At 42.4% G+C, this 25,876-nt stretch overlaps 1 protein-coding gene across 2 annotated transcripts in view; it reads left to right on the top strand.

The window, feature by feature from the left end:
• NCALD (neurocalcin delta) overlaps positions 1-25,876 on the top strand; it is a 398,244-nt gene that overhangs the window by 186,770 nt on the left and 185,598 nt on the right. The gene's annotated exons all lie outside the window — the stretch shown is intronic.

Genomic DNA, 25,876 nt, shown 5'->3' on the forward strand with positions numbered 1-25,876 from the left:
TTTAGAGTATGCCAGAACTAGAGCCCTTTCAATAATGAAGAATCAAAATTACTTTCATAAATCCCAGTGGGTTAATGATAGTATCTGTGTTTATCTCTGAGATCCATTAAGGAAGAAGCCTTTCCTGTTTTCATTTATTTCTTTGGGTAGGGGGAAGCATAAAATTTTTATTTAAAAATTTTGTTCAGATTTAAAATTTCCCCAGTTATTTCTGTATTTTATTAAGCTGCACAATGAACTTTGGGTAAAATGTGTTTTAAGAATGAAAGCGAAGTGCAATTGTGACATGATTATACCCTTCTGGTTGGGCATGATGCTGTGGGTTAGGTAAAAGGATATTCAGCCTTTTAAAGCATGTTCTTTTTTCAGTCATTTTCCTTGCTCAGTTCTGTGAGATTAGGTATGAGACTAGGATTATACTGATGGTCCATATTATTCCTTGACTATCATCCAAGTAAGCTAGCCCAGTCTCCTTTATTGACTTTTGCGTGACCTTGGATATGGGTCTAAGCTCTACCATGCAGATAAAGAACTGACTTGTTGAAGTCACAGATAGGCTTTTACATAGATAAGACTCCTGTCTTCACTTTGCCACTTACAAGAGCAAGGTCTTCCTGGAAAAATCATTTATGAAAACATTAATTATTACTCTAGCACCATGCCTGGCTCATAGTGAGTATGTAGACTGATGATGACGGTGATTCTCATTTCTTTGTTCCCTATAGCACAAGTTCGAGCATACCAGTCTATTTATGCTGCTGGGAGTGGCAGGCAGGGTTCATTTCAAGCGTTAACTGGATCACTTTGTAGGGTCTTCCCAGAGCACTGTGGGTGAGGGAAGAATTCTGACCCCAGCTCTCCCCTTTCTTCCTCTTGTCCTCTCACAGCCAAATCCCTATTGATTTTTACTGCAGAACAACTAGCCATCCCTTTGATTGAAGGAGGGTGATGATTATTCCTTCCCAAGTGAGGATGGATGTTTTTCTTTGATGAGAGGGAGAAGGAGCACAAGGGGAGGATGTGGGAGGGGGGTGAGTTGAATAGGAAAATAAAAGCAGAGGTCAGACAAGCCAGGAAAGTCAGGGCAAATGAGGAGGCCCTTAGGACTGGGAATATCTCTCGTTTCCATGTGGCATAACCCACCTGGCCAGGTGAGAGGGGGGTCACTCATCTAGGAATTTTCAAGGTAGAAAATGTTCTGATCTGAACAAAGTGCTGTTGTATTCCATTGATTTTAATTAGGCATAATTTATGAGCACCTGAGATGTCCAGGTCATCATCCTAGTTGTTGCAAATATGGATGAATAAGAGACAGTCCTTGTGCGATGTCCTTAGGTGCTGGGGCTCCTTCTGCCATAGGCCCCACCATGCCCTGTAATTCACTTCAAACAAACAAAGCTTCCTCACATTACTGATGCCTAGTCAGTGTCTGCCATCCTGGCCAGCTTCAGCCCTGTGAAGGGGGTCAAGGTCTGTGTCTCTTTCTCACCATGTATCTACAGAGTCTACTGGGAGTTGTCATGCAACTCGGACACTAATTAATACCTGAAGTTAGGTCAGATCTCACAGGGCAAGGGCTCACGCCTCCATTAGACTACCCTCATTTCAGACACTAGGCACAGACTCTAGGATTCCCAGGCCACCTGCACATTTGACTAACTGGGTAAAACTGTGGGGCTTCCCCTACCTCTCCAGTTTCAGTAATTTGCTAGAATGATGTAGGACTCAGGAAAATGCTATCATTGTGATCAGAGTTTTATTATAAAAGCTACAAATGAGAACGAGTCAAAGGAAAGAATACACAGGGTAAGGTCTGGATGGTTCCCCAAACAAGGTACATCACCCTCCGGGCACGATAATGCATACTACCAACCAGGAAATTCAATTGAGCTTCAGTGTGCCGAGTTTTTATTGGAGTTCCAATATATAGGCATGATTGATTAAGTTATTGGCTAGGTGATTGAACTCTACCTCCAACCTCCCTCCCCTCCCTGGATGTCAGACTGCTATCGGGAGCTGAGCCCGAGGACAAGGAAACCAGAGGCTCACATGGTTGGTTTTTCTAGTATAGCCATCCTCCATCCAGAAACTATCCTGGGGGCTACTGTTAGTCACCTTGTTAGCATAAAAACTCAGGTATGGTCCAAGGAACCGTCAAGAGCAACAAGGACATTCCTGTCACTTGGGAAATTCCAAGGGTTGAGAGGATCCCTTTTAGGAATTGGCCTTTGTCAATTCTTTATTATACAGTAGGAGTGTTAAAAAAAAACACACACACACACACACACAACAACACTGTTTGTTCAAAAAAAAGGTGAGTCTATTAACACCCATAAAACGAGGCCTGGTAGGAATGGTGCCATGCCTAAGGTGCACAGAAAGGGTGGCATCTGCATGACCTTGGATGACTGAGGGTTTTGACAGGCAGGAAGCAGAGAGGGGACAGGAAGGGGCGGGGTGAGGAGGGAGGATAGGAAGGCCCTGGGGGTGGAGGGCAAAGGCTCAGTGTGTGTGTTTCCAGGGCATGAGGGTTAGAGGCACCATCAGCAGCATCTCGAAATGTGTGTCTGCTCTGGGCAGGCCCGTATTTTATGTCCTCTTAAAAATGGTATGTGGGTATTTTTTCAATATGTATTTAGTGAGGGAAGCCATAAGTCAGTTTCCTATTAATAACTCTTTACTCCTTCCTTAATGTTTTCATCCGCATGTCAGTGGATCCTTTCCCCCTTCTCTGGCCTTCTCCAAAACAAAATTCCACCTCTACCATCTGTAGCGGTGTATGAGCAACACAGGCTGGATGGAAAATGCAGAACAGCCTGGAGTCTGGCATTGGCCCTGACTCCATCCTTCACTAGCTCTTTGACCTTGCACAAGCCACGAAACCACTGGGGATAACAGCAGTGTCTCCCTCCTAGGCTTGTGTGAACTAAACAAGCTTGTATAGAAAAGTCACTTAGCACACTGCCTGCCACGTTACCTATACCAGGGATCCTTCTTAGCTACCGTTTCAAAAAGCACAAGGAGAAAAAGTCTGAATTATTTCATTTGAAAGCATCTGGTTGTTCTCCCAAGACTTGCTTCTCCACTATGCAGCTGCTGGGTTACCTTTCCCTTTTTCGCCCTTCCCTGCTCAGACTGTCCCTCCCTGGATCTCTCTGTCCTTTACTCCAACTAACAGACTCCCAGCCTCTATCAAATCCTGTTTTGTTAAATGCCAGCAGCTTCAGACTGAGAATGCAGATTTTGCTTGCATTTGTTTGAGAGTAAGACCTTTCATTGTGTACCCTTTATGCACTGGACATCTGGCTAGCCTACTGTTAATGTGACTCTGAACATGAGGGAGAAGCAGAGAGTAGGATGAGATAGGTAACCCAGGGCCAGTGGAATCAGATTATGCCTTGAGTAGCCAGGGCTTAAATCCATTGGCAGTAAGGAGCCATTGAAGGTGTTTGAACAGAAGAGCAGGTACAAGGGAACCATTTAAGAAAAGTTCTCCAGGTATGATTATTCCAAGGTCCTCTGCATCCAAGCAGAAGTAAGCCAGTTGCAATGCTGTAAGGCAGAGATGGCTATGCCCTCGGAAATTCACATCAACAACCTGCATTAGTCTCCTTCTGGCTCAACAGAAACAGCATGCATTTATCGAACGCCTTTCATGAGCAAGAGTCTGGGCCCCACTGGGCTCCACAAAAGTGGTTTTTATTGAGGGACCTCCTGAGGTCTCTGATCCTTCATTTCAAAATCGCAAGATTTCCTTGGCTCTTGAGAAGGGCAAGTGATAGCTGCACTGACCTCTGTTCTACAAATTAGTGCGAGGAAGATTTTTGCTGTATACTCAGTGTCTCCCCAGATTGCAGACAAGACAGACACACAGCAGCTGAATTAAGGCAAGGTCCTAAGAGCCATCAACTGATCCTTTGTATATGTCATGAAAACTTCAGTGGTGCTGTGGCAACCTCATGCTTCCTATGATGTTCTTTAGGTTGGGAAAAGAGCCAGCAGTCAGATATTCCCAGTTTGAGGAGCCTGTCACCATCAGTAGTGGCTGTTCTTCATGTAGTGACAGATTAAGTGGGTGACAGAGGGATAACCACCGACCCATATCTACTTCACTGTGAAAGAGATGCTGTGGTTCTTCCAAATGCAAATGCAGATTGTCCTGACAGCTCCCTTCCACTGAAGCGCGGGATCTGTGTCCTTGGCCAGCTGCAGAGGGGCTCCTGGAAGAAATCCAGGCCCATTAAAGAGATCCGGGATGTGAAGCCACCCAAACGCCTCGAAACCTGTGGGGATGAAGGAGAGAAGGAAAACAGAAGGGAACTTGGGAAAGAGAAGGTGTGATTTCTCGAAAGAAAAGGATGGCTGTTGCCTCCCTCTGGTCGCCTCTGTTACACATGCGTGCTCAGCTGCCAGGCAGCAAGTAAGTCCCCATGGAGACAGGTTCTCTCATCTTGACAAAGTGGACATCTCTTGGCTCTCATAGCACCCTGGGAAAAAAGTAGCCCTAGGAAACCTCTCAGGGTCACCCACGTGTACATCTTTCTCATCATCACGCCATGCATGTCAGATGCTTCTCCCTGTTCCCTGGGTTCCTTTTGCCTCTCCTCTGCTGGGTATGGAGCTGATGAAGAGTCCCCAGCCAGAGCTGGGTAACAGGTGTGCTCTACAGCTCTGATGGGTGGGGCAAGTGGGCTCAGGGAGGGGACCCTTTTCTCTGGGAATGAGGTGTGTCTGGTAGGTGTTGCCTGTGTGACCCCGCCCCCCCTGCCTGTGGCCAGGGAAACCAGCAGGTAAAAAGGAAGTGTGGTTCTGCCCGCCTAGGAGGATGAAATCACAGGGAAAGGGAGATGCTGGCATCAGAGAGAGTTGCCTGAGCTGGGAGAAGAGAAGCAGTTTGTAAGCCGGTCTAGTGTGATAAGCGTGGAGCATAAGAGATGAATATATGAACATGTGAGCTTTTAGTAGTTTCATTTTACAGATCTGGAGGCCCGTGTAGCTTGCATTTGCATTCTTGTGTGGACAAAACCGGGGGGCCACAGCTGCCACAGGGGTGGGGGACCGTGAGGGGCAGCTGTCTGGGGCTTGCTCCTGCATCTGCACAGCAGCCATTTCCTGTTTACCTCCTGCCTGGCATCTTCGGGGATGCTAAGAAGCACCTGGATCTAACACTGCCCTCTGAAGAACTTGCTCCTTTTTGCTGTAATGACCGAAAAAAGAAAAAAAGAAGAAAAATATTGTTGGTAGTTGAAATAGACCTAATGGTCTTTAAACAATACATAAACTCAATTTCTTTCTCTTCTTTCTTGTTTTGTCAAGCGTGGATGTGATGCCTTGACTTTGGGAGAAGCAGGGACTCAGCTTGGAGGAGATAGACCTCTTGGGTCCTACAGCAGATGCCTGAAGGACAGTGTAAAGCTGAACAAACAGATCCCAGAAGTTCCCAGGCCTTACTATAACTAGAGAATTAGGACAAGTATCCATTGTGGAAACCTAACATTGGAAAAGACCAAGAGAATTGAAGTCAGGGGGTTAAGTGGCTTCAGTTTGTTTGTTTATTTGTTCAAGAAACATTTGCTGAGTACCAGGCACCAGGAGAAATGGTAAAATGTGATAGGAATAATGTGCTTGAGGAATCACTATTCCAGCATGTGCAGTCATGCCCAGTGGAAGACACAGGGGCCTTTTCAAACCTAGTGCTTCCAAATCAAGCTGGGAAACACCGTCAAAGCCCCAATGGAGGGAGGTAGGAGTAGGGTCTGCACTCAGTCTTGTGCCCTGAATCCAGCTGCCATACATCCACAGAGCATGGCCTCGCCTCTACATCCTTGCATCTGGGCCCCCTCCCCACTCCTTATGTGCTTTGGCCTGAGGTTGCTGAGAATGCTCTGGTCCTGTTTGTCAGCATCCTGCCTGGAAACCTCTTTGCTCAAGGCTTTGAGTTCATATGGTATATTTTCTATCTTCCAAATCACCATACGTTACAATTATACCAAATGTTTCGATTACAAAACATGGGGCTCCATTTTTTCATCCTTTATAGTATTTTCCTCATCGTTTCTTGGCCTCTCAAAATATATATATTGCCATATATAAATATATTAATATATTTATCCATTTGACCACCTGTGACCTCTTCCAAAGCCAAACACTACATCCTTTACTTTCGTTAGGGCAGCGTTCCGCTTGAACAGTCCTATTGCATCGCAGTCAACTATGCTGGGCTCCAGAGAACCACAAAATATCAATGGCCTATCACAGCAACAAGCACCTGCTTTCAGATCACGTGACTATAGCTCAGCTGGGCTTGGTTAGGCGTAGATCCACACTGTGGGCTTAGATCAGGTCCGTTGTGTGTGTGTCTCATTCTTCTTGGACCAGCAGTTCCCAGGGGCAGAGCCTTCCCACAGCCATGTCAGAGGTGCAGCAGGGACATGGGCCAGCATACAATGTCTTTTAAGGCTTAGACTCAGAACCTGCTGCGTTGGCCAACACAACATCAGGGAGGCAGAGATGCATACTCCGTTTCTAGTGATTTTACCTACAAAATCACACACCAAAGGGGGCGATGAGGAATTGAGAAGCAAGTGAAATCTATAATATACAGTTATCCTGCTGTACAGGGAGGTTATCTGGGGAATCCAATGGTCTCTGAAGGAGACTTTCAGTTAATCCTCTTTCTTTTAGCCCCAGGATCAACTCCTTCCAGAAATACCTGGTCCTGCCAATTCCTGGGCCGCTTGGGGGGTTACGTAAATCTGGTTGCTTCTTGTCTTTCCCACTACTGCCTTAGGATTCATATTTTCAGGTTTGTTGAGTCAGTTACCACTCACCCATCTGCTTTCCAGCTTCCAAAATTTCATTGCTTTTGTTTCTTTTCATATTTTCTTTGTTCTTGTGAGTTTAGGCCTATAATAAAATCCTTTTACTGTCATTTTTGTGGGGCTTGGGGAGAGCGTAAGGCTAAATCCATGTTTTCAATCCATCATCATTCCCACCTGGCTCTTCCTTGACACCTTAATGATCAGTCTCCTTTCCCTCTTCAACTACTCTGGCTTTAATTATGTGCTGCTCAGAGCCCCTTGTTGCCCGGAGACGACCGAGTGGAGGAACTCTGAGGAAGTGCCTGATGGGGTGGTGACTCACCTCGCAGTCTGGCTGGTGGTTGGAACACGATGTGAGCTGCAGAATAACCCTTTCTGACTCAGTGTTGTGTCCATAAACACAGATGCATTTGAAGAAGCCATCTACCTCTTCAGAGTTCTGAATCTACATCGCTATTTTTTTAAAATCTGAACCTAAGTCCTAGGACTCATTCAGTTGAACACACACATGTGCACACGTGTGTAATAACAAGGTGGATTTTCTGATACTAAGTTGAAATGCCAAAGAGTACAAAATGCAACACCTGCTCTGTTTTGATTGCCTTCATTCTTTTTTTTCCTATCATTTCATTGAAATAATGGAGGTGAAGGAGGGATACTCTGTTAATTCATAGTTTGACCAGTTCTTTCATGCTTTCTAAATGTGGATTGACTATTGGATCTTACCCTCCGATGGGAAGACTGAGGACAAGAGTGCTGTAGTAATAATAATAATATTTATGTACTAGATTTATGTACAAGCTTCTCTACAGTGCTAGGTACCAGAAAGAGTGGTTGCAGGTGAAAACCATCTGGAAACTGATTGGAAACATGGTGGAGTGCTATTGGGACAGGACCTCCATACGTATATCCAAGCACAGGAGGAAGGGAGACTGGCTTGTAACAGTGAACCTTGAGCCAGAAAACTGGTGTTCAAACCCTGATTCTACTTCTTACATTCTGTATTCCCTTGGGTAATTTTTTGTTCTCCTGGATGAGGAAACAAGCCGCCTTGCTCACAGGGTTGCTGGGAAAATGAAAGACAATGAAAGTTCTTTGTGAAATAAAAAGTTCTGTCCCAGTACAAGTTTTATTTGAGGGAAGTTATGGACGTAAGTAGTTAATACAAGATTGGTAGTAAGAAATCCGTTCTTTATATCTTCCATTGCTTGGAACACCTCACTGCTGGCGAGCTGAATGAACTCAGCAAATTATTCACAATCTGCAAGTTTTCACTATAAGGAATGGTTAATGATACTTAACACCTGATGGGCACTTGGTAAGAGCCATTCCCTCTTCTACGCACTTTCTAAATATTAAGTCATGTAATCCTCAGAACAGCTCTATGAAGTGGGCTCTATAGATGTTATTGCCACCATTCTAAACTGAGGGAAACTGAGGCCCAAAGAAGTTAAGTAAGTTGTTAAAGGTCGTGTCATTTATGAGTGGAGCCAGGACCTTCGGACAGGCAGCCTGGCTCAGAGGTCTGCCGGATAACTGCCCTACGAACTCAGGTGCAGGGTGGCCTTCATGTGTACCTCCCATTCTCTTTAGACAGGCCTTTCTGGGCTCTTCTTCCTTTGATAATCCACTAAATGATCTTCAGTGTTCTTCTTCAGATTCTATTCTTATTTCACTACTTTCTTGTTAAACAATTGCAATGCAGGCTTTAATTACTATCTGTTGTTATGATAATCTTAAGATAAAGGCCAACACCTTGAACAGGGCTTCCAAGTGGTCATTACAGCTTCAACCTATCTCCCATCTCTTTTTTTTACATCCCTTCCTACAGCCATAGGGATCTTCAGTAAATATCCCTATGCACCCCTGTCTTACCCCAGTACCTTTGCACATGAAGCTGTTTCTTTTGCCTGGAACAGTCCCAATCCCTCACCTACTAGAGCTGTTCCGCTGTAAGTCCTTTAGGTACTTAACTTAAAATGACAACTTTCTTTGGAAAGCTTTCCTTGACTTTTCTAATCTTTATTAAGTGTCTCACAAGTATCCTGTGTAACACTTACTATAATTTTTTTGCAACTGCTTTCTAATTATCTGTCTTTCTGGCCACACTAGAAATCCCTTAAAGGCAAGGACATGTAGGTCGAGCTCATTACTGTATACCCTGAGACTAGCATAAGGTCTTGCACCTAATAGGAACTCAGTAATTATTAATTGAATATTACATGAATATTGTATAAAAACATTAAAGGTTTCAAATTGCCCATTCCCAAAATAAGACCCCCGAAAATTCAATGTTTTTTTTTTTTTTTGTACTAATGGATTATCACATAAGAAGGCAAACTGAAGACATATCTTTACTGCTGGTTATCCAAGACATTGGGGAACAAAAGAAAGTAAGAAGAGAACTTTCTTCCTTTTTCCCTCAGAAGTTTTGACGCCTCCCCCGCAGGGTGCCAGGGTGGTTCAGTCAATAAAGCTCCAACTCTTGGTTTTGGCTCAGATCATGATCTCAGGGTCCTGGGATTGAGCCCTACATCAGGCTTTCCGCTCAGCAGGGAATCTGCTCGAGATTCTCTCTCTCTCCCTCCCTCCTTCTGCCCCCCCACCTCATGGTCTCTCTTTTTCAAATAAATAAATACATCTTTAAAAAGAGAAAGTTTGCCACCCCATTAACTCAGATCACTCATACCCCATAATGAGATCACTCATTCACTCAGATCATTCATACCCCAAGCAATGCGGCTTTGAGACAGTAGTGGAAAGGTAGATATGGTGACTGACATCCCTATTGGCCTCATTTCATACTTCTTCAAACACTGAAATTCTTGCCTCTCTAGAGGCACGTTCTCTGGAGACAGGAAATTTTGGAAGCAGGGACTGAAGATGGTGTCTGCACTGACCTGGTCACCATAGTACTTGTCCTCCACATAACCTACTTATCAAAACTCAGCCTTATCTGTTCTCAGGAGCAAAAGGAAGTAAGTGTTGGAGGGGACATGGCTTTGCCCTATGAACCCAGGCATTTTTACCCAAAACATGCTTATGTCATTGTCTTCTTCATATTCATTTTTTATTAGTCTTTTCATCCGTAAGTTGAAGCAACTCCAGTCATTAAATAGAGTCAGTCTTCTAAACGAGACTGCTTATTATTCTCTTAGCTTCCAATGAGTCACTTGTCAAGGTTTGTAATTATAAGCTTGCTTACATGATTATTTGTTTACTCTCTGCTCCATGACTACTTCAAACCCTGCCTTCCCTACTTGCCTGACCACTGTAAGATCCGTAAGGGCAAAAACTGTGCCTTTTTTGTTTGCCACTTGGTCCCCAGAGCCTTGCATGATGCCTGGCATATAGTAGAAGCTCAATAAACGCTTATGTAAAAATATCACTGGTTAAACAACTGTCCTAATGAGGAAAGGCTTGTAGGTGATGCCCTACTGCCCTGTAGATTCCTGAGGCTCTCCAGAGTCTACACAGCTGACCTCAGGTGAAAGGGCTTATTTCACAGAGGAGCAGGGAAGAGTAAAGAGCCTCATAGCAGACTTCATTCCACTCATTCTTGTCTTACTGCTCTCTATTTTGTGTTCTTCCACAAATCAGCCCCCATGGAAGGAAAAGGCTCCCAGGCTGGGATTTGAAAGTAATTTAATGAAGGGGATTGTCTGTAAATGTGTGGGCAGGAGCAGAGGAGCCAAAGCAGGTGCTGAAACAGCCAGGGACTAACCGTGAGACTTACTCTTGAGCCTAAAGCTAAAAGCCAGAGCTGGCCAGCACTGCAGGTGTGGAAAGGGCCACTCACAGGGGCATACTTGTAGAAGGACAGTGTCACTGCCAGAAGCACGATGCAAGGCAGGGAGGGAAAAAGGAAGAAATGCCCCAAACTCTTTTCCTCCCAACCTTTAATCTCTTGCTATGTCTCCAACTGGCATAGCTCAGCAGGAAGCCAGAGAGCAAGGCGTCTCAGGTGGTGCACTCTGTAGAGATCAGCTTCCTGGGGCATAGAAGGGTGCTAGGTGGATCTGGATATGAGCAGGAGGAAAGCCAGCATGTGCCATTGTTGTCTGTAAGTGACTCTTTCTTTAAATAATGAGAGGCTGCTTGTGGCCAACTTCATTCTCCTCCCCACCACCCAGATCAATCACGGTGCCTGCTGTTGCCTGACATTAGTTTACTCCTCAGTCTTTCTGCTTTTTTTCCACTCTATGGTCTACTATTTTTTATATGTCTTGCCTAAACTTTTCCAGAAAAAATCTGATGGTGTCACTCTCTTGTTATGGACAGATTACTATGGCTTACGCACTTGTCTCTGGTTCAGTTAGCTAGCCAGTTCAAAAGCAGGCTGGCCTGTGAGTGAAAAATGTCTCAAAAAATGTTGTGGGTGGTAGACTTGTCAGAAGAAATGGTCTAACTAAAGCCACCTTGCATGTCCAATTTGTCACCCCCACTTCTACCCCAAGGTGACCATCCTCCCTAATGAAGCATAATAATATCAATGTCCAGTTGTTGAGAGAGACAGACAGGCTAATGCTCACCGTTAGAGTCCCCTAACACAGGTCAAGTTGCCTCTGTCAGTTGAACTCACCAGATGTGCCTAGCGTGGCTGTTTCTTTTTCTGTGATGCGTCTTCAGCGTCCGCCTCTGACAGCTGTCATGTCCCAGATGTTATGTTCAGGGTCTGGTTCATGAGCTGATGTTGTTCTGCTTCTAATCAGAATACCCATATTCATTTGTCTTCATAAAAAGTAAATGACTCTGTCAGTGAGGTTCCTGATAAAAGGAACAGGGCATGACAGTTTTTATTCATAATCAGCTCTGCGAAACCTCCTGCAAATAGGAAATGAGTGTTTTCTGGCATTTTGGATTATGTTGAAAGTTGAATTTACAAAAAATGATAGCAGCTGTTGGGAAAGTTTCAGGATGGCCACCTTGATTGGTGGCAGGGATGCTCTATTTGTGCGGTGCCCATTTCTCCTTGGTGTGGCTTCTCCTCTAAGTCACCCCCTTCAGGAACAAGTTGGTGGAGGCAACCCCAGAGCAGTTACTGAGCCATTCCAGACCACTTCTCTATGTCAGAACTCGCTACAATGGATGACTCTCCACACATACTTTTCCCTCCTGAGAACACGTATTCCTTTTTCTCTCAATCTTGTAAAATTCTCATCCTTCAGCATCAACTCAGATGCCTCTTTCCAGGCTTGGGAGGGCAGTTTCTGCAGTCAGACCACTTAAACTTTCTATCTAGTCCAGCCATCCATCAGTTGGACCTTAATTTCTTTATCTGTAACCATGGGAGAGTAATTGGGTGAGGCTGCGTGTATTAGTGGTTGAGCGTGTCGGCAGCAGAGCCAGACTGTCTGGTTTCAAATGGTGGCTTCACCACCTCCTATTTGTATGACCTTGAGAAAATTAATGAGCCCTTCAGTGCCTCAGTTTCTCCACCTGGAAAATGGAGGTCATAAGATCTGTACAGATCTGCTGTGAGGATTAAATGAGTTTATTGAAGAAGAAGCCTATAGAATAGTGCCTCACACATGGTAATGTTTCATGAGTGCTCTGCTTTATTAGTTTCTATCTCACTGGATTGTAGGGATTAAGTTAGGTAAAACATATAAAGCACTGGAATCATGCCTGACCCAAAGTCAGTTCTCAATAAATGTTGGTGGTAGTTGTTAACGTTGCAATTTTTCTTATTATTCTCCAACTTGCCAGAGAGAGGTTATCTGTCTCTTGTGTTCCTACAGTATATAAATAATACCTTTAGGACTATTTCTACACTGTCCTTGTTTGGATTTTGTCTTTCATGTTGGACTATGTGGTCCTTATAGGCAAGCATCAGTAAGAAATAAATGTTTGAAATTGCTTAATATGAAAAATGGCTATACCTTGGTAAGGTTTTTGTTGCTAGCTGGTCAGCATTGACACTGGTCGTTTGTCAGTGGAATTCTTGAATTAGCAAGAGGCCAACAGCAATTGGGTTTTTGGTTTCGGTGCATCTCCCTCTCCTCATTAGCTCATGTGGTTTAGCAAGTACATAGGCTGAACACAAATACTGGTGCTAAGAGTGGGTCTTTTCCTATTCTTCAGGTAAGGGATATGCAGTGTTTGAAATGAATGGTGTTAAGTGAGAGCTGGGGCCTCTCCTTTTCACTCCCCTTATGTGAAACATTCGCTTGCTTTCAAATGTAGTTGTCATACCCTTGATACAACATGGAATTCTACCACCACAAAGCTTGTTCTAGAAAGACAGCCATATCCCAAAGATGACTCATTCAGGTGATGGCTAACTACATTCCCTCCCCAGGCTAATGACTTGAGATGCTTGGGGATAAAAGAAAAAGAACATAAGTAACAATTTATCACTTCCTGTTTGGGGCCTTCCTGCGGTAAAAAGAAATATATCTTTGTCTGACTTGAAATGGTTTGACCTGTGCTTGTGATAAATTAATGACTATAAAAGAATTGACATCAAACAATGATTTGCTTGAGAAATTGCTGTACTTAGGCTGAAATGATGCTTTCAGTCAACACTCCGTGTCAAGCAATCATCCCTACTTGCTGGTAAACATCTTTGCAGGTGCACACACATGACAAGGGCACCACGAAATGCCCAGTGTGAGCCCTTGTTTGTTGGAAGGATGCACAGATGCTATTTTTGCAGTCTGGTTCATAAGTTTATATTATACTTCAGAATAATCTTAAACATTAGTTCATATAGATAGTAAATGAATGAGTGGTATATTTCTGATCGAAGAGAAGCATAGACTACTTTCAAGGCTTAAAATGTATTATAGCCAAACTATAGAAAGGAATTTATCCAGTAGAATTTCTCCCTTCTATGTGTTATTTCAGACCGGATTAAAATCTTAAATGTGTTGGCTTTGTTTGTTGGTAAAAAGTTGGTACTTCTCTTAAAAACACATTTGTAAGCAGCCTTAATTTTATCATAAAATATGTATAACTTTGGTGGTAGGTTCTATTCTGTAGCCTCTGGGGGCATCCAAATGTGTTCTCTGTGGCGACTGTGGATTTAGCTGTTCTGTGTGATGTGCCTTTAACTTCCAGACAATTTGACCTTGTATGTTTTCCATTCAGCAGCTGACCAATTAGCTTCTGTACAGTTTATCCGTATGTTGTGATGCTTTTTAATATCTTACATCCAAACCTTCAGCTTGTCTCATTCTGGGTTGGGATTGTCTGTTGGCCTAAGAGCTGTGGTCATTGAACTGTGTTTGTCCTGTGAGTTTCCCCAAACCAGCTGTGCATACGGCTGTTTGTCCAGGCTCTGGGGACCAGTAGACTCTGTTATACTAAAGGTTAAGCAGATGCCAGGGCTCTATCTAGATTCTACTATTTGGTGCTAATTTTTGGTATATTTGTGTATGGTTTATATTTTTAATTTCCTATATATTATGATATTTTGAAGCCTTCAAAACCTTTCTGGCTGGGGAGACACTGCCCCTCCCCAGGCTAACCAGTTCTTAGCCATAGCAAAGACTCAGGGGCAAACAAAAATATCAATTTTTCTTTGATAAGAAAAATAACCAATCTAGAGCCATGCCTCCTCCATCAGCTCATTTACACCAAGCCAACATTTCCACTGCTTACTCACACCAGGGCCCTTACTCACGCCAGCCAATGAACGACCACCACTGTAGCCCCAAACCCATTGGAATTATTCAAACTAGCCAATCCTAAACTGTTTCTCCTGCCCTGCCTCGCGTTTCCCATGGAAGCCCCAGTAAAGACTGTGGCCTAGGCTTTCCCCTCACTCTTGTTTTTTGCCTCCTGACTATCCTGAGGCTTCCCCCATGTGGCCTGTATGGTGTGGTGTACTTCCTGTCCTCAGGACCTGTGAGTATAATAAACTTTTGTCTTCCTGAACCTCTTCTGTGTCTCCCCTTATGACTGACCATCCCACAAAATCACACAAAACAATTTGCATTTTCATCAGTCGTGTCAACATTTGAGGGAGTCGTGTTGGAGTCAGTCAAAATAGACTATGCTTTTGCTTTTCCTTGTGTACTCCATGTGACTGATGGGGGATCACTGATTGTTACATATATCTTCACACAAGGGGGGTGCCACTAAATGTCCTTGTTTCATTTCAGTGCTTATCTTGTCTCAGTGTCAGGAGCTTCTCCTTCCTATCTAATCCAAGGCAACTGGTTTCCCTTTGTCTCTGCCTTAATAAATCATTTTCTAGAATTATTTGAGATTCATTTCAACATGCCAGACTCCAGAACATTCATCCAGGTAGTCTTCCTCTCAAAATTACAAATGCAACAAAATCTGCTAGGCTCAAGATGTCGATACGTGTTCAAAGAGCACACCTTGAACCTTGAAAAGAATATAAGTGATAAAAGATGGCACTAACTGCATGCTGACTACCATTCTCCTAGAAGCTCCACTTCTGCAATGAATTGGCTCCCAGAGAATCAGGTCTTTTGTTTTTTAACCATATGATGAGGAAAGCACTCATGGGCTTTTGGTAAGACTGCCCTAGAATCACACTGGCCACTGTCACTTACTACCTGTCTGATCTTAAGGCCACCATTTCACATCTCTGATTCTCAGTTTCAGCTTCAGTAAAATGGGGACAATGGTAGCTACCTCATGGTGTTGTCATGAGGATCAAATGACATCATCAAATAGAAAGTACGTCCCAAATGGTAGCCATTCCACAATGTTGGTTTCTCTCTGCCCCATTTGTTAATGCAATGTGACTGTAATGCTATATAATGATAAGTACACTCAATTTAATTTTTAACAAACTACACATTAAATCAGAATTTGTAGCTGTTTAGACCAGGTTGAGCAGTTTATTTTTCTTACTGAGAAGAAGGGGTTTGCTCAGCAAATTTTTCTGTCAACTGGAATGGCGCTAAGGAGAAAAGTTAAGCTACTTACAGCTTTTAAAAATTCCTACTTGCAATAAAGAGAAAGAATTAATTAAAAACAACCATTATCTAAGTCACTGAAAGGGTTGGAGAGACAACCTATTTAGTAATGCTTGCCACTGATTTGTACGCAATTAGTTTCTGTGCGACTTACAAAGGCGTGCCTCATTAAAACTAGTCTGTATTTCAGACATCTCATCAATTAAGATGTGTTTCCTTTTCAGTTAATCTGAATCCGTGAGTTTCTCTGACATTGCAAAAATGGAAAGTTGAGTTCAGGTAAAGAGCTGTCCATCCTTCACCAAAACTGTGGGAAAGACCTTTATTCAATTATGGAAATTTACATTACATTTACATTACACTACACTTAGGCTAATTATTGCTACACTCCTATTTCTTAGCCCTTCATTAATTCATAGAACATTTATTGACAGCCAGTCAATGAGCTAGCACTCAGTTACAGAAGAATTTTTCTTCTGGCATCAGGGAAAGAGATAAAACTTGCCTTCTTTAACAGTGAAAATGTGCTTTCTCCCTCTATCTGCAAATCTTGATCAGATCCAAATACTGATAGATACCAGGCTTAACAAGATGTTTAATAAATCATCTCATGCACACTGTACTCCATCCTTTGAATGAATAAGGGCATGTCAAGAGTCAATCATTTGACATCCAGAAGTGAATACAGGGATGACCCAGACATTAGGTGAGGCCAGAGAGACATGGGTGATCAACTGACCTCAACTTCAGGCTTAAAGGTACACTATAGGTGGTTATCATTATTAAGATATTTTTAGGATGCAATTATATATTGCATGTTTCTATTGCTACTTGTGTATTTTTACCATTATTTCTCTGCTTGTTCAGGGTTATTAAGAAGTGATTAGAAATGACAGCACTGAGTTGGATCATGCTGTTTGCCTGCCACCCTGATGTTATAATTTTGATCTTTTCTTAACAATATTCTCTAAATATGTATAACTTGAAAAAGCTCCCAAAACCTTTTGTCAAGGTCATCAGTGACCTCTTGATGATCACTTCTCAGTACTCATACTGTGGACTTTGCAACAGCTTTGACACCACTAAGCATTCCTTTTTTCTTGTTCTTTATTTTTCTCTATCTTTTGAATTATTTGAATTCGGTTGCAAACTTTAAACTCTTTAGTTTTATACTAGATCCCTCAAAATCTTATCCAGCCACTTGGTTTCATGAAAGGACATTTTAATGTAATTCTTGAGCAAAATCTTTTATTTTTGTGTTTATTGCTATTAAGTAAATGTAATCCTTTCCTACTATGTCAGTGCTCGGTGAATGTTTGCCAAATTTGGAATGACCATGGAAACTGGGTTTTTAAATAGTCCTTTATCTCCTACTTTATCATTATAGCATAGTTGTCTGAAATTCTTCATCTATTTCTATTTTTTTAACCTTGTAATTTTTATAAAATTTTGTGTAATTATTATTGATTTAGCTTCTTTGATGTGGAATCCACTCCTTTGGCCTAAGCGTCTTTAACTCTTTCCCCAGCCCCCTATTTCTTTCATTCATCTGCTTCCAGATCTATTTTATTCTTCTTGGGATCTTCAATTTGAGACTTCTTTTACAAGTTTTTTTTTTTTTAAATATATAGTCTCTTTACTTCTAAAATGTTTTTCTTTTTTCTTCTTTCTAGCCAGCTCGCCCCTCTGTTCTTGTACTTGCATGCACTTTAGCTTTGTCTTAAGTTTGAGGAGAAAGATCCAAGTTGATTCTTATCTTCTTGTGTATTTAAATCTTATCTCTTCATTTCAGTGGCAGCTTGTAAAGCCTATTTTTGTCTCCAAAGTTTAAAGACCTGACAAGGAGGCATGGTTCTCATTCTCTTGTCAACCAAGATGTTTAAAAATGTTGTCTCAACATGGAGCTTCCATTTCTTTCCTTTGCCCTTTGCAATCCAGTTTTACTCTCCTTGTCTAATGTCTTCTCTGAGAAAACTCACTTCTTGTTTTCTCTTGACCCTTTTAGTACTCATCTCCCTAAACTCCCTCCTTCCCAAAGCTCTCTAGCCTCTTGGGGTCCATGACACCATTTTTCTCTTGATTTCCCTCCGGATCCTTTTGGTCTTTTTTGGGCTTATTTGTGGGCTTCTTTTCAACACTTATTCCTCTCCAGGGTTCTGGCCTTGCTTCTCTGTTCTTGTCACTATGCATAATCTTCCTGGGGAAACTCATCCACTTATATTGATTTAACTACTACCCCCCCACCAGGACTTTGTGCTATTTCCTCTACCATGAATGCTCCCCTGCTTTCTCTCTCTCCTACTCATCCTACAAATGACTTATTACTTCCTCCAGGAAAGTTTTCCTCAGTCTATCCTTTGGATTAACTGTCCCCTGCACTGTGCCCCCACAGTACACTTGTTGACACCATTATCATACTATGTATTACATTATGATGAAATTATCTGTAATCTCCTTACAGTCAGGAACTATGACCATTTTTGTTTTTTGTTTGTTTGTTTTGTATTTTTTAAGATTTTATTTATTTATTTGATAGAGAATGAGAGAGAGAATGATAGGGGAGAAGGTCAGAAGGAGAAGCAGACTCCTCATGGAGCTGGGAGCCTGATGCGGGACTCGATCCCGGGATTCCAGGATCATGACCTGAGCCAAAGGCAGTTGCTTAACCAACTGAGCCACCCAGGCGCCCCTATGACCATTTTTGTATTCCTCTACCCAGTACAGGACTGAAGAGCTTTCTTTGAGTCTTGCTTCTCTCTGATTGAGATATAATCCTCTTCATGACCTAGCTGAGATAAATTTTTAAATTTTTAAATTTTTAAAAATTATATTCTAGATCACATTTTCTCTTAACCTTCTATGGTATCTCTGGAAAGCCTATTATTTGGAAAGTTAATTCCTTTGTTCCACTTCCTAGTTCAGTCAAGGTCATTCTCATGTATTTACATGGTCAAGCTATGGTTTGATTTTAACCATCACCTATATGCTAATGACTCTTAACTCCTTTTCAGTAGTCCTTACTACTGTCCTAAATTGTTTCTGCACATCCTACCCCTTGCATGCAAGCATTTCCTATCCTCATGGTACAGTTTCTGGTCCTTGAGTGCCCCAACACCCAGGGCAAGTTGTTCAGGGTTGATGAGGAAGGAACTACTTCTAAATCCCTCATTTCGGTGTAGTGTGTAGGTTGGGAGGGAAGCAAAGGTGGGTGCTGGTGAGGTCAGTATAGAAAAGAAGTGTCAGGGTAAGAAGGTGGTTGCATCAGTTTCATGTGGCTGCTATAACAAAATGCTACAAGCTTAGACTAAAACAACATGAAGTTTTTCTCTTACAGTTTTGGAAGTTAGAAGTCTGAAATCAGTTTCAGTGGACTAAAGTCAATGGCTGGTTTCTTCTGGAGGCTCTGAGGGGAGAATCTATTTCCTTTCCATTTTCAGCTTCTAGACATTTCCAGCATTCCTTGGCTTCTGGCTGCATCATTCCAATCTCTGCTTCCACTGCCTTCTGCCTTAACTCTGACACTCCTCCCTCTATTCTTTCTTTTTTTTTTTTTTTAAGATTTTATTTATTTATTTGAGAGAGAGACCATGAGAGAAAGCAAGCAGACTCTCCGTGGAGCTGGGGGCCTGATACGGGACTCAATCCCGGGACTCCAGGATTACGACCTAGCCAAAGGCAATTGTTTAACCAACTGAGCCACCCAGGCACCCAGCCTGCCTCCTTTCTATAAGGATCCTTGTGACTATATTGGGCCCATCTGGATAATCCAGGATAATCTCCCCATCTAAAGGTCCTTATTTTAACCATATTGGCATTGTCACATTTGCCATATAAGGTAGATTACATGTTCTGAAGATTAGGGCATGGATGTATTTGAAGGGCCATTATTCACCTTACCACAAGTGGTCCTGAGTCAGGGTAGAGACTGAGAGGGCTGTGAGTGAGACAGATATGGGGTCACACCCCATTAGTACAGCTGTCATGTCCCCAAACCTCTGTTCCTCACAGTAAAATATGAACAACAGTTTCTCCTTTTTGAGATTGTTATATGAAGTAAAAGAGGTAATGTATGCAAAATGCTTTGCAAGATGACTGGGACATGCCTATACCCATAAATGAAGGTAGTTGTGCTAATAGGAAAATGGAAGAGACAGGAAGAGAGGGGGAGAAAGAAGGAAAGAAAGAAGAGTAAAGAAAAGAACGAAAAAAAAAAAAATGGAAGGAAGGAAGGAAAAAAGAAAGGAGGAAAAAGGGAAGGAAGGGAGGAAAGGAGGAAGGGGGGAAGAAAGAAAGGGAGAGAGTTAGGGAGAAAAGAAAGGTTATTGATTGTCACCCAAGTCATCTGCTATAAGAAAAGTCATGCATGTGCATATTTCTTGCTGAATAATGTCTGTGACTATTTCATAGCTCAGGATATAAAGTCATGCACACATTTTACTAGAGCCCTGACTCCAGATTTCTTTTGCTTTCTACTGCAATTCCTTGGATTTTCTCTGGTAGAGTGTCTGACTTCAGATACACACTCAACACTTTGGGGTTGCTTTAGGGCTGCCAACATGACCTGGTCAACCTTGAGACGATAGGCCTGATCTTCATCCATTGGAGGAGTTTTGGTTCTGCGTCCAGACCAAAGATAAAGGAACTGTTATAGGTCATCAACCAGGTTCTTGTGAGTGCAAATCCCCACCAGGCAGCAGTTTTCACCTTGGGATGGATTTGCTCGTTCACTGGTCCTTGGAATACAGACCATAAGTACTTAATCTGCCATAGGCCAGCTGACCTTGCGGTTCACAAAGAAATTTGATGGAACAGTCAGGCTGGCCTCAGGCTCAGCAGTGCCAGAAACGGTGGCGTTGGGGCACAGTCTTCTCCTCCTCATTATGTGACACTGATAAGGAGTTTCTAGTTCATAAGACAACATCACTGGTGAAATCTCCCCAAAAGGAGTTGTGCAAGCCTTGCAAGAGAAAGAAATAGAGGCTGCTGGAGCAGCAATGCCACCACTTCCCTGGAGTTGAAGAAGTCAAAGTGATGGCCAAGGCAGTTGATACCCTGGCCACAGAGGGCCTTGTTCCCTCCTACCCCCACACACTGGTACCAGTGAGGATGGTTTGGATGCCACTCTTTTGATCTCTATGCCGGGGATATAGAGTAGAGCCAAGACTTCATTAAGCTCCAGTGGGATGAGTGATGCAAATGCACCTTGCAGTGCAGTTTCCACTGTGTTCCATGAGGGAGGCAGCACATTTTCATGACTCTGGATCTGAAGACCTGACCTCTCCTGACTTACCAAAAGCATGTACCCTTTTCTGCTTCCTATTTGAAGTGATGTGGGAGGAAGAGGATCCTCCGATCGTGGGGGTACAGCAGACTTGGCCAGATGCACCGTGAGCTCAGAAGCTCAGAATCCTACCATTTGGCCCATGGGGCCAAACGTTCTTGTAAGATTTTTTTTTTTAAAGACTTTATTTATTTATTTGAGAGAGAGAGAGACAGTGAGAGAGAGCAGGAGCAAGGAGAAGGTCAGAGGGAGAAGCAGACTCCCTGTGGAGCTGGGAGCCCGATGCAGGACTCGATCCCGGGACTCCAGGATCATGACCTGAGCCGAAGGCAGTTGACCAACCGACTGAGCCACCCAGGCGTCCCTTTTGTAAGATTTTTAAAGAGAAGGAGCTTTAGACTATAATTGGTGAAGAGCACTGTCTCTCCACTGTGACTGCATTTCCCCTCATATATGAAAACAGTGGCGTAGCGAGGGGGCATCTTTGGGATCAGTCTAAGAGGAAGCTGAATTGGGGATACATTTTGTCAAGTTTAATTAGAGGTATTTATATGATTATAGTCCCTTCCATATATACATGTATCTGGTGGTTAATTAATACAAATATGCAATTATGCTAAGCTATCTTTCAGACTTTGGAGCCACCTGTTCCAGGCACCTGTTTTAGCAGTTCTCACTAGGAAACTCTCCTTAATTCTTTTCATGAATTAGGAAAAAAGAGTCATACCACAATTCGGAATGTCAGAGTCCTGAATTACAAGCATGGAAGTCAGTGCCACTTACCCTTAACTCTACCCTCTCCCTAAGGATACCCATCTCTACCTATCCCCTAACCTGAACTCCCCTAACCCGACCATGACACCAGTGGCATTTCTAGTTACTTATTGCACACTCGAAATTGTGTTTCCCAGGAGGACAGTGGGGAACTGTTAAGACTGTGGTCTGTAGAGTCAAATGCTGGCTCAGCCACTTGGTATAGAGTGGGAGCTTGGCTCGGTTTTCAAATGGGAAGAGGTACTCATGGAGATGGTTGTAGAGGTTGAATTGGCTAAAAAAAAAAAAAAAGAGCTGTACCTGCCCATGGTGAGCGCTCAATAAAATTTCTTCACTCTGAGTCTTTCCAAACCACATTCATCTTTTAATCAGCTGTGGTCACAGAGCGCTTTGAATGTAATCATCAGAAATAAACTGAGACTACCAGAGCCAGAGGGGGGAAAAAAAGTTAATTGGAAGGATATTAATAGCTTAAGGAGCTGAGGGAAGAGCTGACCAAACAGGTTTTGGGGATGACAGGAACCAGGGCAATTGGGGTCTCAGAAGCTGGAACACGGAAGCCATCCTTCTGAGATGCTTCTGGCATGGCTGCCTTTACTCCTTGTTCTTGTCCAGGCTTCAGGGTTTGGGAGGGAGAACCAGCTGGCCTAGCTTGGTTTGCTTCCTCCCCCTTGGTCAGAAGAGTAGATGTTTGGGAGCAGCTGCCCTATTAAAGCCACAGGGAGCTGGGAGACTGTTCCAGGAGGTCAGGACACTGGGCAGACAAAATTGCCCATGCTCCGTGGACCTATTGCTGGGGGTCCCTGAGGACCTGCCCAGCAAACTTCTCTCGACTGACTTTCAACTTCTTCTTTGCCAAAATGTAATCCCCTTTTGTAATCACCCAATATCACTGCCTCCCGACTTTCCAGATAATCGTACCTTCTTTTGAATGACTTCTATAATGATTATTTACTTATATATTTTAAGTCTTGTTCTGGGGGCTGGTTGACCTCAGTCAACCAAAGAAATCTCTTGCCTTCAAGGAAGGAGGCAGAAAACCAAAATAACAAATAAACGTATGACATGAAGTGATAACTGTGCTCATGAGGAGGCAGTAATGAGAAAAACCATCAGAAAGGGAAGGAGCAAGGTGTGTGTGCAGGTGTTGTTCAGACCAGCAATTCAAATTTATGTGAGTCTGTCATTCAACTGTTCACATTTTGATTATTTTATTTGTTTTCTTGTCTATCCTGCATGACTAGCTGGGTTCTCCCCTCTAGGAGTGAGTATCTTAAAGGTGAAGCCGTAGCATTCATTTCTAGCCCTTAGCCCCTGCCTCATGGTGGATACTCTCTAAATGTTTGTTGAAAGAATGGATAAACCCATAGTATGGCTATCAGATGATTGTATTTTTCTGCTTGTGACCCAGCCTACAATTCTCCCACATGCGACATTGCAGATAGTAATTCCATCTGGGCTCTGCCCTTATAGGTTCTCTATAAATGTTGCTGACTGACCAGTTGGCTAGAAAAAAAACATTTGTATAACCTCCATTTATCCTGTCTCTCGCCCCTGGAATGAATTTGGCTTCTTTTTGTTATTGTTTTGTTTTTATTTTTTTTAATCATAACATGCTTTCTGAATTTAAGACCAGCTTTAAGAAAGAAATGGGAATACTATCCATTCCTCCCAACTTGAGTCACAGAGTCATGGCATCAGAATGAATCATGGCCTCTGAAAGCAGCTCCGGACAGCACCTTGCATAAGTGAAGTTGTGCCATGAGGAACAAGGGCACAAACAATGATCCTTTCATGGAAACTAGAATCCTATTAAGCCTGTTCCCTCCATGCTTGATTTCCATATTTACTGAAGTGGAGAGAACTAGATTAATCCTCATTTAAGCACTCAGTCTAAAAGTAGAAAACAAGAGAATAGAATGTTTTAAAATATTTTTATTAAGCATTTTGTAAAACAGAGCAATATCGATTGCCTGTTGTTTTGAGGTGGCCTCCAGCCTTGCAGAATTCATGGCTTTTCACTCTAGATCATGAATGAACTGCCGTGGACACGACTCTCTGGTCGCGATGGTAGCTGTGTTTTATAAATGATCAACTGTGCTGTGAATATATTTAGCATGTGCTAAATGCCCCTGAGAGGATGAGTATCATCTGTTTCTAATTTAATTGTGTTTTGGAGCATGGCACATTTTTTTTCTAGATGAATAAATATTAAGCCTTTTCCACTTCCTGAGGAAAATGAGGGTTGGATTCTGATATTCAAATTATTAGACTTATTAAATCATATTAAAATGAAAATGTAAAGAGCTATTTGATTCTATTTACAAGTTCATGTCACAATATACTGTTCAGTGAAAATGCTATGTTTTGGCATCTGAAAAACTAGATACCGACACTGAGACCAGAAACCATTTTATTCATCATTAACTTGAGTGGATGTTAGGGCTGACGGATAAGATAGTTAGAAATACTGGTGTTGATAACTGAACAGTATCCTCATACAACACTTAAAACATTTCAAAGCAGTTTTTATCTGAATGTTCTCTGACATTCATATCATAAGCCTTGAAATTTGTATATGCAACCCAAAATACATAAAGTAACTATTTCATGCACTGACACAATTAAAAGAAGATTCACTTCAAGCTTCTGAAAAACCAAATTTGGCTACATCTGTATTTATTTGCTCATCAACCATAAACTTCCTGATGGAGCTCTTCTAGGAAAAGTAAGGGCCAACTTGAAATGGATGTCAGAAAGGGATTTTAGAGCTAATACATGTGCTTTTCTGTATAAAGAGGCCTAGTAATAGTAAGCGACTGCTATGATGGCCGAGCCGGGACGAGACCCCGGAATTCCTGTCCTTTGCACCTTATCTCCTTGTTTTCCTGAAGCGATCATTTAAATTAGCAAGATACGTATGTAATCTACAGAATTTCCCTTATGCATATCTCAACGAAAGCTGCTATTATATAAAAATAGATTCTATACCCTGTTCATTATTTACAGCTGCATTCCTATCTACCTTCACACCCGACCTCCAGCATTGTTTTAGCAATCTCTGAGAAAAAATAGGTAAGACAGACTGTGTTTCAATGTACTCCTATGCGCAGATCAATGAAAGCTGTCTGGGGGCCTAGAGAGCAAGCAGAGCTTTTGATACCTTTCATGTGATGTTCTCTTCTCCTGGTCTCAGCCCAACTGACTAAGATGGTTCCAACAAGCTTGGTCTTTAATGGCCTGTCCACTCTGATAGTAACGACAGCTGTTGGCGTCCTATGCCAGGTCAGCTCTAGTAACTGCTCATTTATCTACCTTGCCATTGTAACCAAGTGTCCTTTGTTGTTGTTGTTTCAGTAAAATCGGAAAGTCTGAAATGGAGTCAACTATATTTCAAAATGTAAAACACTGCGAATTCATGTTGACTAGATTCCACATCCTAACAATGAAAACCTATAAAATACCCCTTTTCAGGTTGTAATCTGTTTGTATGTCAACAAAGTAACTATGAGATAAAGGAAAATATATAGAAGCCATTTCACAGATTTTTTTTTTCCAGTTAAAAAAAACATGCTCGGAGGGGTGCCTGGGTGGCTCAATGGGTTAAGTCTCTGCCTTTGGCTTGGGTCATGATCTCAAGGTCCTGGGATCGAGCCCCACATCAGGTTCTCTGCTCAGTGGGGAGCCTGCTTCCACATCCCCCTCACCCTGCCTGCCTCTCTGCCTACTTGTGATCTCTGTCTGTCAAATAAATAAATAAAATCTTAAAAAAAAAATCATGCTTGGAAAGGTTACATGTTATTAAACCAAAGTCTCTTCTAAATATCTGTATTATTAAAATGTGTAGGTAATTATAAGTAAGAAAAACATTAAGAACCTATCTTGGATCAGAATTCTTATATTGCTGGCACTAAGAATAACATTATAACTATTATTTGTGGAACATCCAGAGGTTTAATAACCTGCCTGAGGTCCTTACACTGAAATATTTTGCCTCTAGTCTATGTTTGAAGGGACAAATCTATTAACCCTTTGGTAAAACTCCTAGTTCTGGTTTAAGTATATTCAATACTTTGTTAAATGCTTGCAGGAATATGAGTCCT

The sequence above is a fragment of the Mustela lutreola genome, chromosome 3, assembly GCF_030435805.1.
Source record: "Mustela lutreola isolate mMusLut2 chromosome 3, mMusLut2.pri, whole genome shotgun sequence".
In the NCBI taxonomy this organism is placed as follows: Eukaryota; Metazoa; Chordata; class Mammalia; order Carnivora; family Mustelidae; genus Mustela; species Mustela lutreola.